We start from the raw sequence: 15295 nt of genomic DNA on the forward strand, positions 1-15295 counted from the left end.
CCTGGACAGTGGCCTCTTGAACAGGGCCGCTGGAATGCAGGTAGATTCTTTTCAACATGCTTTTACATAATATGTTGTAACAATGATTTCAAAAAGAAACTACAGAAGCCTTACATATTAAAAATATCTCACCGTGCCAATGTGTCTTCAGGCTTCCCACGTACAAAAAGGCCCGAGGACTCTAGCAGTCTTACAACCGCTATCCTGTTTGCCTCACCAGACACAATCTCTATTCTGTGGTAATCCACGATGACCCCGTTCTTCAGGTGATTCATCATGTCCTCCCTCGCCTGTTGAGAGGCCATCCTGATCTCTTCTGCCGTGGCGTGCTTCATACAGGCCCTCTTCAAGTGAGCAGGAAGCTGATCAAAAGTATTCAGGCACATCTTGCACACCAGGGGAATCCTCGCGGGTTTCCTTTGAAAATAAATAATACCATCTGTGTATAGAAACAAGCTAAGACTGATTTCTTAAATTATCCTTAATTTTCTCTCTCATAGTTTGAGCATAATGATTTCATTGTATTTATATAAGAATTGGTCATTGCTCCAAAATAAATAATGGTTTCATAAAAAAGTGAACACTTACTTGGTCTCAGTCACAGACTTTCCAATAGGAGCCATTGTGGAGTTCAGCAACTGCAGGTCCTAGAAGTGGGGAAGGAATTTTAAAAGAGAAATTGAATTACAATACAGAAGGAATGGCTGAGGGATCACTGAAATATATATATATACAAATTCCAAAGACTGAGTCCATATAGAAACAACTACCTTTCATATTCAGTATAAGATGGAGAGATGAATTGGCCCTGAAAATCCACTGCAATGAGAAACTGCTCCTACCATTGCATATGAACAAACATACATTCTCATATATATTCATTTGCAGTTACACTATTGCAATTAATCAATTAATCACATGATGAGATTCTTGATAATAGATTAGTAAAAACAATATCAATGCACTGAGAGACGCTTAAGAATAAAGATGCATCTGCCTGACTGCATATTAGTTTTAAAAGGTTATCAGCAAATGCATTTAAAAGTAAAAATGTAAAGTCTTACCTCTTGATCGTAGTGGTGATTCAATATCCAGGACCTTAGTCAAGTCTCAGAGTTACTGTACCTCCTGTCTCGATTGCAGGTGAAAAGTGAAAGGTATATTGCACTCAGCAGAAAGTTACCCCGAGCAAAGACTCCACCCCTCCCAGAAAACAGCACTCCCCTTTGGCAAAGCAGTGGGTGGAGGAAGCCTTTGCTACCAGTATCAAACACAGAAATCGTTATAATTTAATTTTAAAAACATGGCTAAGCATGGGTTAAAAGTATATTCAACGGTGCAGGTGCATTCAAAGAAATAGAGTTTCCCAAGCCCTCAGAAAGAATGACCATTTCTAAAGATGTCTAGTTTCAAGCATTAACATCCAAAGTACCTGTCTTAGCTGGAGCAGGGAGCTTGCTAAGCCACCTGAAAGAATTACCATTTCTAAAGATGTCTAGTTTCAAGCATTAACATCCAAAGTACCTGTCTTAGCTGGGCCAGGTAGTTTGCCAAGCCATGTGAAAGAATTACCATTTCCAAAGAAGTCTGTTGTAAGCCAGGTTCAATCATGACCATCCAAAGTACCGGTCGTCCCTTGGGGCGAGAGGGTTTCCTGTGTGTCTAGGATGTGTACTTCCCTTAAATAAAGGGTGAATATGGGTACCATAGGTATTAAATCTCTCAAAGCTCAGAGTTAAACTAAAAAACCCTTGGTGAGTGTGTTATAACATGGATGGGTATTTATAGTCCAGTGCCTCCTATTTGGTGTCCCCTGAAGGCGTTTTGAACCCAGCAGGTGACACTGATTTAGTTTTATTTGGCCCTGATTATACAATAAAGGATAAGTAACCAGAAAGAGGTGGTATTTCGATTTTACAGTACATAAAAAAATACATATATTCCACAGCTCAGCATGCACATGGTGAGATTCCTGATATTAGATTAATAAAAAATATCAAGGCACTGAGGCTAATTAATAAAGATGCTTTTGACTGACTGGACCTTGGAGCAAGGTGTGTAAATTACAACAGACATCTTTAGAAATGGTAATTCTTTCAGGTGGCTTGGCAAATTTCCTGCCCCACCTAAGACAGGTACTTTGGATGTTAATGCTTGAAACTAGACATCACAACTGATCGTATTTTACTAGAGATTCTGTTTGGGATTCAGATGTGCATTCGGACAGCAATCCCTTTCAAGAAATGATACGTTCTGGATGAGGTCAAAGGTGCTGGAACACTGTATTTCGGATCCGAATGTGTGTCTCCTGCTTCAACGCAGTATCATATATAGATGTGCTCCTGTAATGTCTTGGTACATGCCAGGGCAGTAAGCAGTCTGAGGATATATTTCCAGACGGCATAGAGCAGTGAAGTAGTGAAGTAGTGCAACACACTGGATCATTATATTATTAGAATCTATTTGTTTAACATGCACGGGTCTGTCTCAATGGATGCAGTGCTCCTGAAAGGGCTCTCAAACCCTGCATTTCAGATGCCTAGCTGTATCCCTCACACGTGGCACCTCAGAATGACTTCTACTTTATTCTGCTTAAATTATTACATTATACACAATTTGAGTTCATTTTTAAAAGTAAAAGGTAATGAAAGGATACAGGATATCACACGCTGTATTATTATTATTGAGAGACATGCTCACTGTTTGTTCCTCAGAATGGGACAGGACATCCCACACTGGATTACTATTATTGAGAGACAGGATCTCTGACTGTTCCCCAGGCTGGGACAGGAGATCACACACTGCATTATTATTATTGAGAGACAGACTCACTGTCTCTTTCTTTGGGCTGGGACAGTACATCACACACTGTATTATTATTATTATTCAGAGACAGGTTCACCATCTGTTCCTCAGGCTGGGACAGAAGATCACACACTGTATTATTATTATTGAGAGACATTGTCACTGTTCCTCAGTCTGGGACAGGAGGTCACACACTGTATTATTATTATTGAGAGATAGGCTCACTGTCTCTTCCATTGGGCTGGGACAGGAGATCACACACTGTATTATTATTACTGAGAGTAAGGCTCACTGTTCCTCAGGCTGGGACAGTAGATCACACTGTATTATTATTATTGAGAGACAGGTTCACCGTCTGTTCCTCAGGCTGGGACAGGAGATCACACACTGTACTATTATTATTGAGAGACAGGCTCAGTGTTTACCAGGCTAGTACAGGAGATCTCACAATGTATTATTATTATTATTGAGAGACAAGCTCACTGTTCCTCAGGCTGGGACAGGAGATGACACTGTATTATTAGCATTGAGAGACAGACTCAGTGTTCCTCAGGAGATCACACACTGGATTATTAGTATTGAGAGACAGGCTCACTGTTCCTCTGGCTTGAATTGGAGATCACACAGTGTATTATTATAATTGAGACACAGGCTAAGTGTCTCTTCCTCAGGATGGCAGAGTAGGTCACTAACTGTTATATTAATATTGAGGACAGGCTCACTGTATGTTCTTCTGACTACGACAGGAGATCCCACACTTGATTATTATTATTGAGATACAGGCTCACTGTCTGTTCCTCAGGCTAAGAAAGGAGATCACACACTATATTATTATATTTGAGAGACAGGCTCACTGTTCCTCAGTCTGGGACAGGAGATCACACACTGTATTATTATTATTGAGAGTCAGACTCACTGTCTGTTCCTCAGAATGGGACAGGAGATCACACACTGTATTATTAGATAGGCTCACTGTTGCTCTGGCTTGGACTGGAGATCACTCACAGGTCTGTTATTATTGAGTGATATGCTCACAGTTTGTTCCTCAGACTGGGACAGGACATCCCACACTGGATTATTATTATTGAGAGACAGGATCACTGTCTGTTCCTCAGGCTAAGACAGGAGATCACACACTGTATTATTATTATTGAGTGGCAGGCTCACTGTCTCTTCCTCTGGCTGGGACCGGAGATCACACACTGTTCTATTATTATTGAGAGACATGCTCACTCTTTGTTCCTCACACTGGGACAGGACATCACACACTGGATTACTATTATTGAGAGACAGGATCACTTTCTGTTCCTCAGGCTGGGACAGGAGATCACACACTGAATTATTATTATTGAAAGACAGGATCGCTGTGTGTTCCCCAGGCTGGGGCAGGAAATCACACACTGTATTATTGGTATTGAGAGACAGGCAAACTGTTTGTTCCTCAGGCTGGGACTGGAGATTACACACTGTTCTATTAATATTGAGAGACAGGCTCAGTGTTTTTTTCCTCACACTACGACAGGAGATCACACACTGTTTTATTATTATTGAGATACAGGCTCACTGTCTGTTCCTCAGGCTAAGAAAGGAGATCACACACTGTATTATTATTATTGAGAAACAGGCTCACAGTCTGTTCCTCAGGCCTGGACAAGAAATCACACACTGTATTATTATTATTGAGCGACAGGCTTACTGACTGTTACTCAGGCTGGGGCAGGATATCACACGCTGTATTATTAGTATTGAGAGACAGACTCAGTGTTCCCCAGGCTGGGACAGGAGATCACAGACTGTATTATTAGTATTGAGAGACAGGCTCACTGTTTCTCTGGCTTGGACCTGAGATCACACACGGGTCTGTTATTATTGAGAGACATGCTCACTCTTTGTTCCTCAGACTGGGACAGGACATCCCATACTGGATTATCATTATTGAGAGACAGGATCACTGTCTGTTCCTCAGGCAAAGATAGGAGATCACACACTGGATTACTACTATTGAGAAACAAGTTTACTGTCTGTTCCCCTGGCTGGGACATGAGATCACACACTGTATTATTATTATTGAGAGACAGGCTCACTGTCTGTTTCTCAGGTTGGGACAGGAGATCACACACTTTATTTTTTATTATTGAGAGACATGCTCACTGTTTGTTCCTCAGACTGGGACAGGACATTCCACACAAGGTTATTATTATTGAGAGACAGGTTCACTGTCTGTTCCTCAGGCTAAGACAGGAGATCACACACTGTATTATTATTATTGAGAAACAGGCTACCTGTTCCTCAGGCTGGTACAGGAGATCACACTGTATTATTATTATTAAGAGACAAGCTCACTGTTCCTCAGGCTGGGAAAGGAGATGACACATTGTATTATTATTATTGAGAGACAGGCTCGCTGTTCCTCAGGCTGGGACAGGAGATCATACTATATTAATATTATTGAGAGACAAGCTCACTGTTCCTTAGGCTGGGACAGTAGATCACACTGTATTATAATTGTTGAGAGTCTGGCTTACTGTTCCCCAAGCTGGGACAGGAGATCACACACTGTATTATTATTATTGAGAGACAGGCTCGCTGTCTGTTCCTCAGGCTGGGAAAGTAGATCACACTGTATTATTATTATTGAGAGACAGACTCGCTGTCTGTTCCTCAGGCTGGGAAAGTAGATCACACTGTATTATTATTATTGAGAGTCTGGCTCACTGTTCCTCAGGCTGGGACAGGAGGTCACACAATGTATTATTATTATAGAGAGACAGGCTCACTGTCTGTTCCTCTGGCTGGGACAGGAGATCACACACTGTTCTAATATTATTGAGACACATGCTCACGGTTTGTTCCTCAGACTGGGACAGAACATTCCACACTAGGTTATTATTATTGAGAGACAGGCTCACTGTTCCTCAGTCTGGGACAGGAGATCACACTGTATTATTATTGAGAGAGAAGCTCACTGTTCCTCAAGCTGGGACAGGAGATGATACACTGTATTATTATTATTGAGGGACAGGTTCACTGTTCCCCAAGCTGGGACAGGAGGTCACACACTGTATTATTATTATCTTTGAGAGATAGGCTCACTGTCTGTTCCTCGGGCTGGGACAGGAGATCACACACTGTATTATTATTAGTGAGAGACAGGCTCACTGTTCCTTATGGTGGGACAGGAGATCACACTGTATTATTATTATTGAGAGACAGGCTCACTGTCTGCTCCTCTGGCTGGGACTGGAGATCACACACTGTAATATTATTATTGAGACACATGCTCACGGTTTGTTCCTCAGACTGGGACAGGACATTCCACACTAGGTTATTATTATTGAGAGACAGGCTCACTGTTCCTCAGGCTGGGACAGGAGATCACACTGTATTATTATTGATAGAGAAGCTCACTGTTCCTCAAGCTGGGACAGGAGATGATACACTGTATTATTATTATTGAGAGACAGGCTCACTGTTCCTCAGGTTGGGACAGGAGGTCACACACTATATTATTATTATTGAGAGACAGGCTCACTGTCTGTTCCCCAGGCTGGTACAGGTGGTCACACACTGTATTTTTATTATTATTGAGAGACAGACTCACTGTTCCTCAGGGTGGGACAGGAGATCACACTGTATTATTATTACTGAGAGACAGGGTCACTGTCTGTTCCTCAGGCTGGGACAACAGATCACACACTGTATTATTATTATTATTATTATTATTTAGAGACAGGCTTACTGTCTGTTCCTCTGGCTGGGGCAGGAAATCACACACTGTATTATTGGTATTGAGAGACAGGCAAACTGTTTGTTCCTCAGGCTGGGACTGGAGATTACACACTGTTCTATTAATATTGAGAGAGAGGCTCAGTGTTTTTTTCCTCACACTACGACAGGAGATCACACACTGTTTTATTATTATTGAGATACAGGCTCACTGTCTGTTCCTCAGGCTAAGAAAGGAGATTACACACTGTATTATTATTATTGAGAAACAGGCTCACAGTCTGTTCCTCAGGCCTGGACAAGAAATCACACACTGTATTATTATTATTGAGCGACAGGCTTACTGACTGTTACTCAGGCTGGGGCAGGATATCACACGCTGTATTATTAGTATTGAGAGACAGACTCAGTGTTCCCCAGGCTGGGACAGGAGATCACAGACTGTATTATTAGTATTGAGAGACAGGCTCACTGTTTCTCTGGCTTGGACCTGAGATCACACACGGGTCTGTTATTATTGAGAGACATGCTCACTCTTTGTTCCTCAGACTGGGACAGGACATCCCATACTGGATTATCATTATTGAGAGACAGGATCACTGTCTGTTCCTCAGGCAAAGATAGGAGATCACACACTGGATTACTACTATTGAGAAACAAGTTTACTGTCTGTTCCCCTGGCTGGGACATGAGATCACACACTGTATTATTATTATTGAGAGACAGGCTCACTGTCTGTTTCTCAGGTTGGGACAGGAGATCACACACTGTATTTTTTATTATTGAGAGACATGCTCACTGTTTGTTCCTCAGACTGGGACAGGACATTCCACACAAGGTTATTATTATTGAGAGACAGGTTCACTGTCTGTTCCTCAGGCTAAGACAGGAGATCACACACTGTATTATTATTATTGAGAAACAGGCTACCTGTTCCTCAGGCTGGTACAGGAGATCACACTGTATTATTATTATTAAGAGACAAGCTCACTGTTCCTCAGGCTGGGAAAGGAGACGACACATTGTATTATTATTATTGAGAGACAGGCTCGCTGTTCCTCAGGCTGGGACAGGAGATCATACTATATTAATATTATTGAGAGACAAGCTCACTGTTCCTTAGGCTGGGACAGTAGATCACACTGTATTATAATTGTTGAGAGTCTGGCTTACTGTTCCCCAAGCTGGGACAGGAGGTCTTTTCCTCAGGCTGGGACAACAGATCACACACTGTATTATTATTGTTATTGAGAGACAGGCTCTCTGTCTGTTCCTCTGGCTGGGGCAGGAAATCACACAATATATTATTAGTATTGAGAGACAGGCTCAGTGTTCCTCAGGCTAAGACAGGAGATCACACACTGGATTATTATTATTGAGAGAAAGGTTTACTGTCTGTTCCTCAGGCTGGGACAGGAGGTCTCACACTGTATTATTATTATTGAGAGACAGGCTCACTGTCTGTTCCTCAGGCTGGGATAGGAGATCACAAACTGTATTTTTATTATTGAGAGACAGGCTCACTGTTCCTCTGTCTGGGACAGGAGATCTCACTGTATTATTATTATTGAGAGTCTGGTTCACTGTTCCCCAGACTGTGACAGTGGATCACACACTATATTATTATTACTGAGAGACAGGCTCACTTTCTGTTCCCCATACTCAAACAGAAGATCACACACGGTATTATTATTGAGAGACAGGCTCACTGTCTGTTCCTCATTCTTGGACAGGAGATCACACTCTGTATTATTATTATTAAGAGAGAGGCTCACTGTCTGTTTCTCAGGCTTGGACAGGAGATCACACAGTTTATTACTATTATTGAGAGACAGGCTCACTGTCTCTTCCTTTGGACTGGGACAGGAGATCACACACTGTATTATTATTACTGAGAGACAAGGTTACTGTTCCTCAGGCTGGGACAGGGGATGACACACTGTATTATTATTACTGAGAGACAGGCTCACTCTCTGTTCTTCAGGCTGGGATAGGAGATCACACACTGTATTAATATTATTGAGAGACAAGGTTACTGTTCCTCAGGCTGGGACAGGGGATGACACACTGTATTATTATTATTGAGAGAGAGGCTCACTGTTTGTTCCTCAGGCTGGGACTGGAGATCAAACACTTTTCTATTAATATTGAGAGACAGGCTCACTGTTCCTCAGGCTGGGACAGGAGGTCACACACTGTATTATAATTATTGAGAGACAGGCTCACTGTTCCTCAGGCTGCTACAGTAGATCACACTGTATTATTATTATTGAGAGACAAGTTCACCGTCTGTTCCTCAGGCTAGTACAGGAGATCTCACAATGTATTATTATTATTGAGAGACAAGCTCACTGTTCCTCAGGCTGGGACAGGAGATCACAAACTGGATTATTATTATTGAGAGACAGGTTTACTGTCTGTTCCCCTGCCTGGGACAGGAGATCACACGCTGTATTATTATTATTGAGTGGCAGGCTCACTGTCTCTTCCTCTGGCTAGGACCGGAGATCACACACTGTTCTATTATTATTGAGAGACATGCTCACTCTTTGTTCCTCACACTGGGACAGGACATCCCACACTGGATTACTATTATTGAGAGACAGGATCACTTTCTGTTCCTCAGGCTGGGACAGGAGATCACACACTGAATTATTATTATTGAAAGACAGGATCGCTGTGTGTTCCCCAGGCTGGGACAGGAGATCACACACTGTATTATTATTATTGAGAGGCAGGCTCACTGTCTCTTCCTCAGGCTGGAACAGGAGATCAAACACTGTATTATTATTATTGAAAGACAGGCTCACTGTCTGTTCCTCAAGCTGGGACAGGAGATCACACACTGTATTATTATTATTGAGAGACAGGCTCACTGTCAGTTCCTCAGGTTGGGACAGGAGATCACACAATGTATTATTATTATTGAGAGACAGGCTCGCTGTCTGTTCCTCAAGCTAGGATAGGAGATCGCACACTGTATGATTATTATTGAGAGACAGGCTCGCTGTCTGTTCCTCAAGCTGGGATAGGAGATCACACACTGAATTATTATTATTGAAAGACAGGCTCGCTGTCTGTTCCTCAGGCTGGGACAGGAGATCACACACTGAGTTATTATTATTGAAATACAGGCTCGCTGTGTGTTCCTCAGGCTGGGACAGGGGATCACAGACTGTATTATTATTATTGACAGATAAACTCACTGTTCCGCAGGCTGGGACAGTAGATCACACTGTATTATTACTATTGAGAGAAAGCCTCACTGTCTGTTCCTCAGGCTGGGACAGGAGACATCACACTGTATTATTATTATTGAGAGTCAGGCTCACTGTCTGTTCCTCAGGTTGGGACAGGAGATCACACACTGTATTTTTATTATTGAGAGACAGGCTCACTGTTTGTTCCTCTTGCTGGGACTGGAGATCACACACTGTTCTACTGTTATTGAGAGACATGCTCACTGTTTGTTCCTCAGACTGGGATAGTACATTCAACACAAGGTTATTATTATTGAGAGACAGGTTCACTGTCTGTTCCTCAGGCTAAGACAGGAGATCACACACTGTATTATTATTATTGAGAGACAGGCTCGCTGTTCCTCAGGCTGGGACAGGAGGTCACACACTTTATTATTATTCTTATTGAGAGACAGGCTCACTGTCTGTTCCTCATGCTGGGAGAGGAAGTCACACACTGTGTTATTATTATTATTGAAGGACAGGTTCACTGTCTGTTCCTCAGGCTGGGACAGGAGATCATACTGTATTAATATTATTGAGAGACAAGCTCACTGTTCCTTAGGCTGGGACAGTAGATCACACTGTATTATTATTGTTGAGAGTCTGGCTTACTGTTCCCCAAGCTGGGACAGGAGGTCACACACTGTATTATTATTATTGAGAGACAGGCTCGCTGTTCCTCAGGCTGGGACAGGAGGTCACACACTTTATTATTATTCTTATTGAGAGACAGGCTCACTGTCTGTTCCTCATGCTGGGAGAGGAAGTCACACACTGTGTTATTATTATTATTGAGAGACAGGCTCACTGTCTGTTCCTCAGGCTGGGACAGGAGATCATACTGTATTAATATTATTGAGAGACAAGCTCACTGTTCCTTAGGCTGGGACAGGAGATGACACACTGTATTATTATTATTGAGGGACAGGCTCACTGTTCCTCAGGCTGGGACAGGAGGTCACACACTGTATTATTATTATTGAGAGACAGGCTCACTGTCTGTTCCTCAGGCTGGGACAGGAGATCCACACACTGTATTATTATTATTGAGAGACAAGCTCACTCTTCCTCATGCTGGGACAGTAGATCACACTGTATTATAATTGAGAGAGAAGCTCACTGTTCTTCAAGCTGGGACAGGAGATGACACACTGTATTATTATTATTGAGGGACAGGCTCACTGTTCCTCAGGCTGGGACAGGAGGTCACACACTGTATTATTATTATTGAGAGACAGGCTCACTGTTCCTCAGACTGGGACAAGAGATCATACTGTATTATTATTATTGAGAGACAAGCTCACTGTTCCTCAGGCTGGGACAGTAGATCACACTGTATTATAATTGCTGAGAGTCTGGCTTATTGTTCCCCAAGCTGGGACAGGAGGTCACACACTGTATTATTATTATCTTTGAGAGATAGGCTTACTGTCTGTTCCTCAGGCTGGGACAGGAGAACACACACTGTATTATTTTTATTATGAGACAAGCTCACTGTTCCTCAGGATTGGACAGGAGATCACACTGTATTATTATTATTGACTGATAAACTCACTGTTCTCCAGGCTGGGACAGGAGGTCACACACTGTATTATTATTATTGAGAGACGGGCTCACTGTCTTTTCCTCAGGCTGGAACAACAGATCACACACTGTATTATTATTATTATTGAGAGACAGGCTCACTGTCTGTTCCTCAGGCTGGGATAGGAGATCACACACTGTATTTTTATTATTGAGAGACAGGCTCACTGTTTGTTCCTCTTGCTGGGACTGGAGATCACACCCTGTTCTATTGTTATTGAGAGACATGCTGACTGTTTGTTCCTCAGACTGGGACAGGACATTCCACACAAGGTTATTATTATTTAGAGACAGGTTCACTGTCTGTTCCTCAGGCTAAGACAGGAGATCACACACTGTATTATTATTATTATTGAGAGACAGGCTACCTGTTCCTCAGGCTGGGACAGGAGATCACACTGTATTATTATTATTAAGAGACAAGCTCACTGTTCCTCACTCTGGGAAAGGAGATGACACACTGTATTATTATTATTGAGAGACAGGCTCGCTGTTCCTCAGGCTGGGACAGGAGGTCACACACTGTGTTATTATTCTTATTGAGAGACAGGCTCACTGTCTGTTCCTCATGCTGGGAGAGGAAGTCACACACTGTGTTATTATTATTATTGAAAGACAGGTTCACTGTCTGTTCCTCAGGCTGGGACAGGAGATCATACTGTATTAATATTATTGAGAGACAAGCTCACTGTTCCTTAGGCTGGGACAGTAGATCACACTGTATTATTATTGTTGAGAGTCTGGCTTACTGTTCCCCAAGCTGGGACAGGAGGTCACACACTTTATTATTATTATTGAGAGACAGGCTCGCTGTCTGTTCCTCAGGCTGGGAAAGTAGATCACACTGTATTATTATTATTGAGAGTTTGGCTCACTGTTCCTCTGGCTGGGACTGGAGATCAAGCACTGTTCTATTATTATTGAGACACATGCTCACGGTTTGTTCCTCACACTGGGACAGGACATTCCACACTAGGTTATTATTATTGAGAGACAGGCTCACTGTTCCTCAGGCTGGGACAGGAGATTACACTGTATCATTATTATTGAGAGACAGGCTCACTGTCTGTTCCTCAGGCTGGGACAGGAGATCCACACACTGTATTATTATTATTGAGAGACAAGCTCACTGTTCCTCTGACTGGGACAGGAGATCATACTGTATTATTATTATTGACAGATAAACTCACTGTTCCTCAGGCTGGGACAGTAGATCACACTGTATTATAATTGCTGAGAGTCTGGCTTATTGTTCCCCAAGCTGGGACAGGAGGTCACACACTGTATTATTAATATCTTTGAGAGACAGGCTCACTGTCTGTTCCTCTAGCTGGGGCAGGAAATCACACACTATATTATTAGTATTAAGAGACAGGCTCAGTGTTCCCCAGGCTAAGACAGGAGATCACACACTGGTTTATTATTATTGAGAGACAGGTTTACTGTCTGTTCCTCAGGCTGGGACAGGAGATCTCACACTGTATTATTATTATTATTGAGAGAAAGTCTCACGGTCTGTTCCTCAGGCTGGGATAGGAGATCACAAACTGTATTTTTATTATTGAGAGACAGGCTCACTGTTCCTCAGACTTCCTCATACGGAAGAGTTACGCCACCACGAGCTGCGATAGGATCCCAGTTCGAAAGGAGTCGATGCCACTGCCGGTTCCCGGTTTCTTTTAGTTAGAGGTCCGGAGAAGCATTTCAAGCAGGTTACACTACTCCTTCCGGACATTCATTCCCTTTTCAAAGTCAGTCGTTTTGCTGTAGTCTGCATCATTTAGGCTGATTATCAAGGTTAGCCTTTATTTGGTCATGGGGGCCTCGGTACTGTATGCTAATTCTAAAGACAGTTTCACCTGTTTTCTGATTGCTAGGTTCTGTACCAGTGCAGACATGTCAAACAGTGAATGGCTGTACCTCTATTGTATCCGTGGTCAGTGAATGAAATCAGTAATAAATGAATATATGTATAGTTATATGAAAAACAAGTGGTTTATCGACTCATCTTCATTTGCAGATTTAGAGGCAGCTTCGATATTCGTTTTACAAGCGGGTTTTTTTGTATATGGGTCACACACATGCCATAGCAACAAAACATCTGTAGAGATGAGGCTATAGATCACCTTTCCATCCTCCAGGTTTTCCCCCCAAAGCCTATGGCTCCAACGGCAACTCCTGCTGGCCGAGAGAGCAAGAGCTTGCAGCACCTGGTATTCCCAGGCAGTCTCCCATCCAAGTACTAACCAGGCCCGACCCTGCTTACCTTCCGAGATCAGACGAGATCGGGCGCGTTCAGGGTGGTGGGGCCGCAAGCGAAAGCGGTACCGCCTGACTCGCTACTTGAAGCTGTGTGTGGCTGGGGCTCCGTGCCCCCCGAGCGGGACTGAAGAATCGTTCGTGTGCAACTCTTTGGAAAGGAGCCTCTTTCCAAATCGCGTTGCGTGCCTTTATGTTGGCGAATGTGCTCCCTTGTGTTGGCTTGTCCCGCACTGGAGGAGGACAAACAAACTGCACGGAGGAGCACAAGGCAAGTCTTCACAAGACAAAAACCTCCAGTGCACAGCACTCTGAAAACATTTCTGGGCTGCCGCGTGTTTATTTCAGCACATGAAGCGCACTAGTCCAACACGTCGGCCGGGCGCGCGGTGCCTCCGCCCTCTTGTGGCCTTGCGGCGTCAGAGCAAGAGGCTCCTTCTCGCTGCCTTTCCGTTGTGTTGCAGAGCCCCGAGAGGGAACCTGGAGCGCACACTTTGTGGGGGCGGGGGACCGCGTTCGCGCTCTGCCCCCGGTCTCTTGCGCAAGTACTAAATCTCACGGCGCCAGCCAGCGGCCAGGAGACAAGTACAATATCGCGGGACAGGGGGGCCTCGTCATTGATTGTTACATATGAGACGGGGATTAGGAGGAGACCCCGACTGATTGGTAAAGGGGAACACTAACACCAGAGTGACACCCCCGGCGTCTCTTTTTGAGAGACGCCTTGGGATTTCTTAATGGCCAAGGAGGGTCGGGACCTCGGTTTTACGCCTCCCCTGAAGGACGGCGCCTGTTTGTGCAGCAGAGTGTCGCCATCAGGATGCTGGGGCATAAGAAAGCCACACAGAGCGCAGGGTGAGCGCTCCCTACCGGTCCCAGTCACACCTCTTGCAGGAGCAGCAGCAACCTGAGCTTTTCCGGGGGGAATCTCCCATCCGGGTGCCGGCTAGGCTCACACCTGCTGGGCTGCCGTGGGTGAGCCCAGTCGAGAGTCGCAGGGTGAGATCTAGTCACCGGGGAGAAACAATACAAGCGAAGGATTACTCGGCTCCCAGCACTTGAAAAGACCGACAAATGACTCGTTCCCGCTGGAGCTGAATGTACCTGCATGTGTCGTGTCGTCTTCTTCCCACGCCCCGCTGTGTTTGCTGTATTGTCTTTGAAGCCGGCCCCCGAGACGAGACGGGCTGTTCCTGTGCCCCAATGAACACTTTACGGGTGCCATTCCCAGGCGTTGTGGCCATTGTCGGTGGTCACACGCGATAAGATAAGGTGCAGGAGAGCGGGGCATGCCCAGCGCCAGACATTCAAGGAGGGGGCTGTGCGAGGTGAGGTGAGGTGCGACACACCGGAGCCCCGACGCTGCTAATGCGGAGCACTTGTTGAACTGGCATTGAAAGGACTTGTGCGCACGGAGCGAGCCTTCCCTGCGGCGGAGCGTGGAAACTTTCTCCCCGCGCTGCGGGAGTTGTGTGCGCTGCAGCGGTGCCGAGAGAACAGCACAGAAGGCAGCAGGCTCTGGAGAGCGGGTAAGAGACGGAGCCTTGTGGGCAGGCGAGCAGGCCCGTTTTTTGGAAATTGCTGAAAAGGCTCCGGTGTTTGTTCGGTGTGTGGCAGGCGCACGACGCGAGCTTGCGTAGCGATCTGCCGGTCTGGTGTTATGCAAATGAGGCCGAATT

General features: G+C 44.4%; 1 non-coding gene across 1 annotated transcript; it reads right to left on the reverse strand.

Annotated features, from left to right (window-relative positions):
- Nucleotides 1-13555: 13555 nt before the first annotated feature.
- LOC148824530 (5S ribosomal RNA) lies at nt 13556-13674 on the reverse strand. The gene has a single exon (XR_016093063.1). It is a non-coding gene; the product is annotated as a 5S ribosomal RNA (ribosomal RNA).
- Nucleotides 13675-15295: the final 1621 nt, after the last annotated feature.

The sequence above is a fragment of the Atractosteus spatula genome, chromosome 10 (assembly GCF_055471065.1).
Source record: "Atractosteus spatula isolate fAtrSpa1 chromosome 10, fAtrSpa1.hap1, whole genome shotgun sequence".
NCBI lineage: Eukaryota > Metazoa > Chordata > Actinopteri > Semionotiformes > Lepisosteidae > Atractosteus > Atractosteus spatula.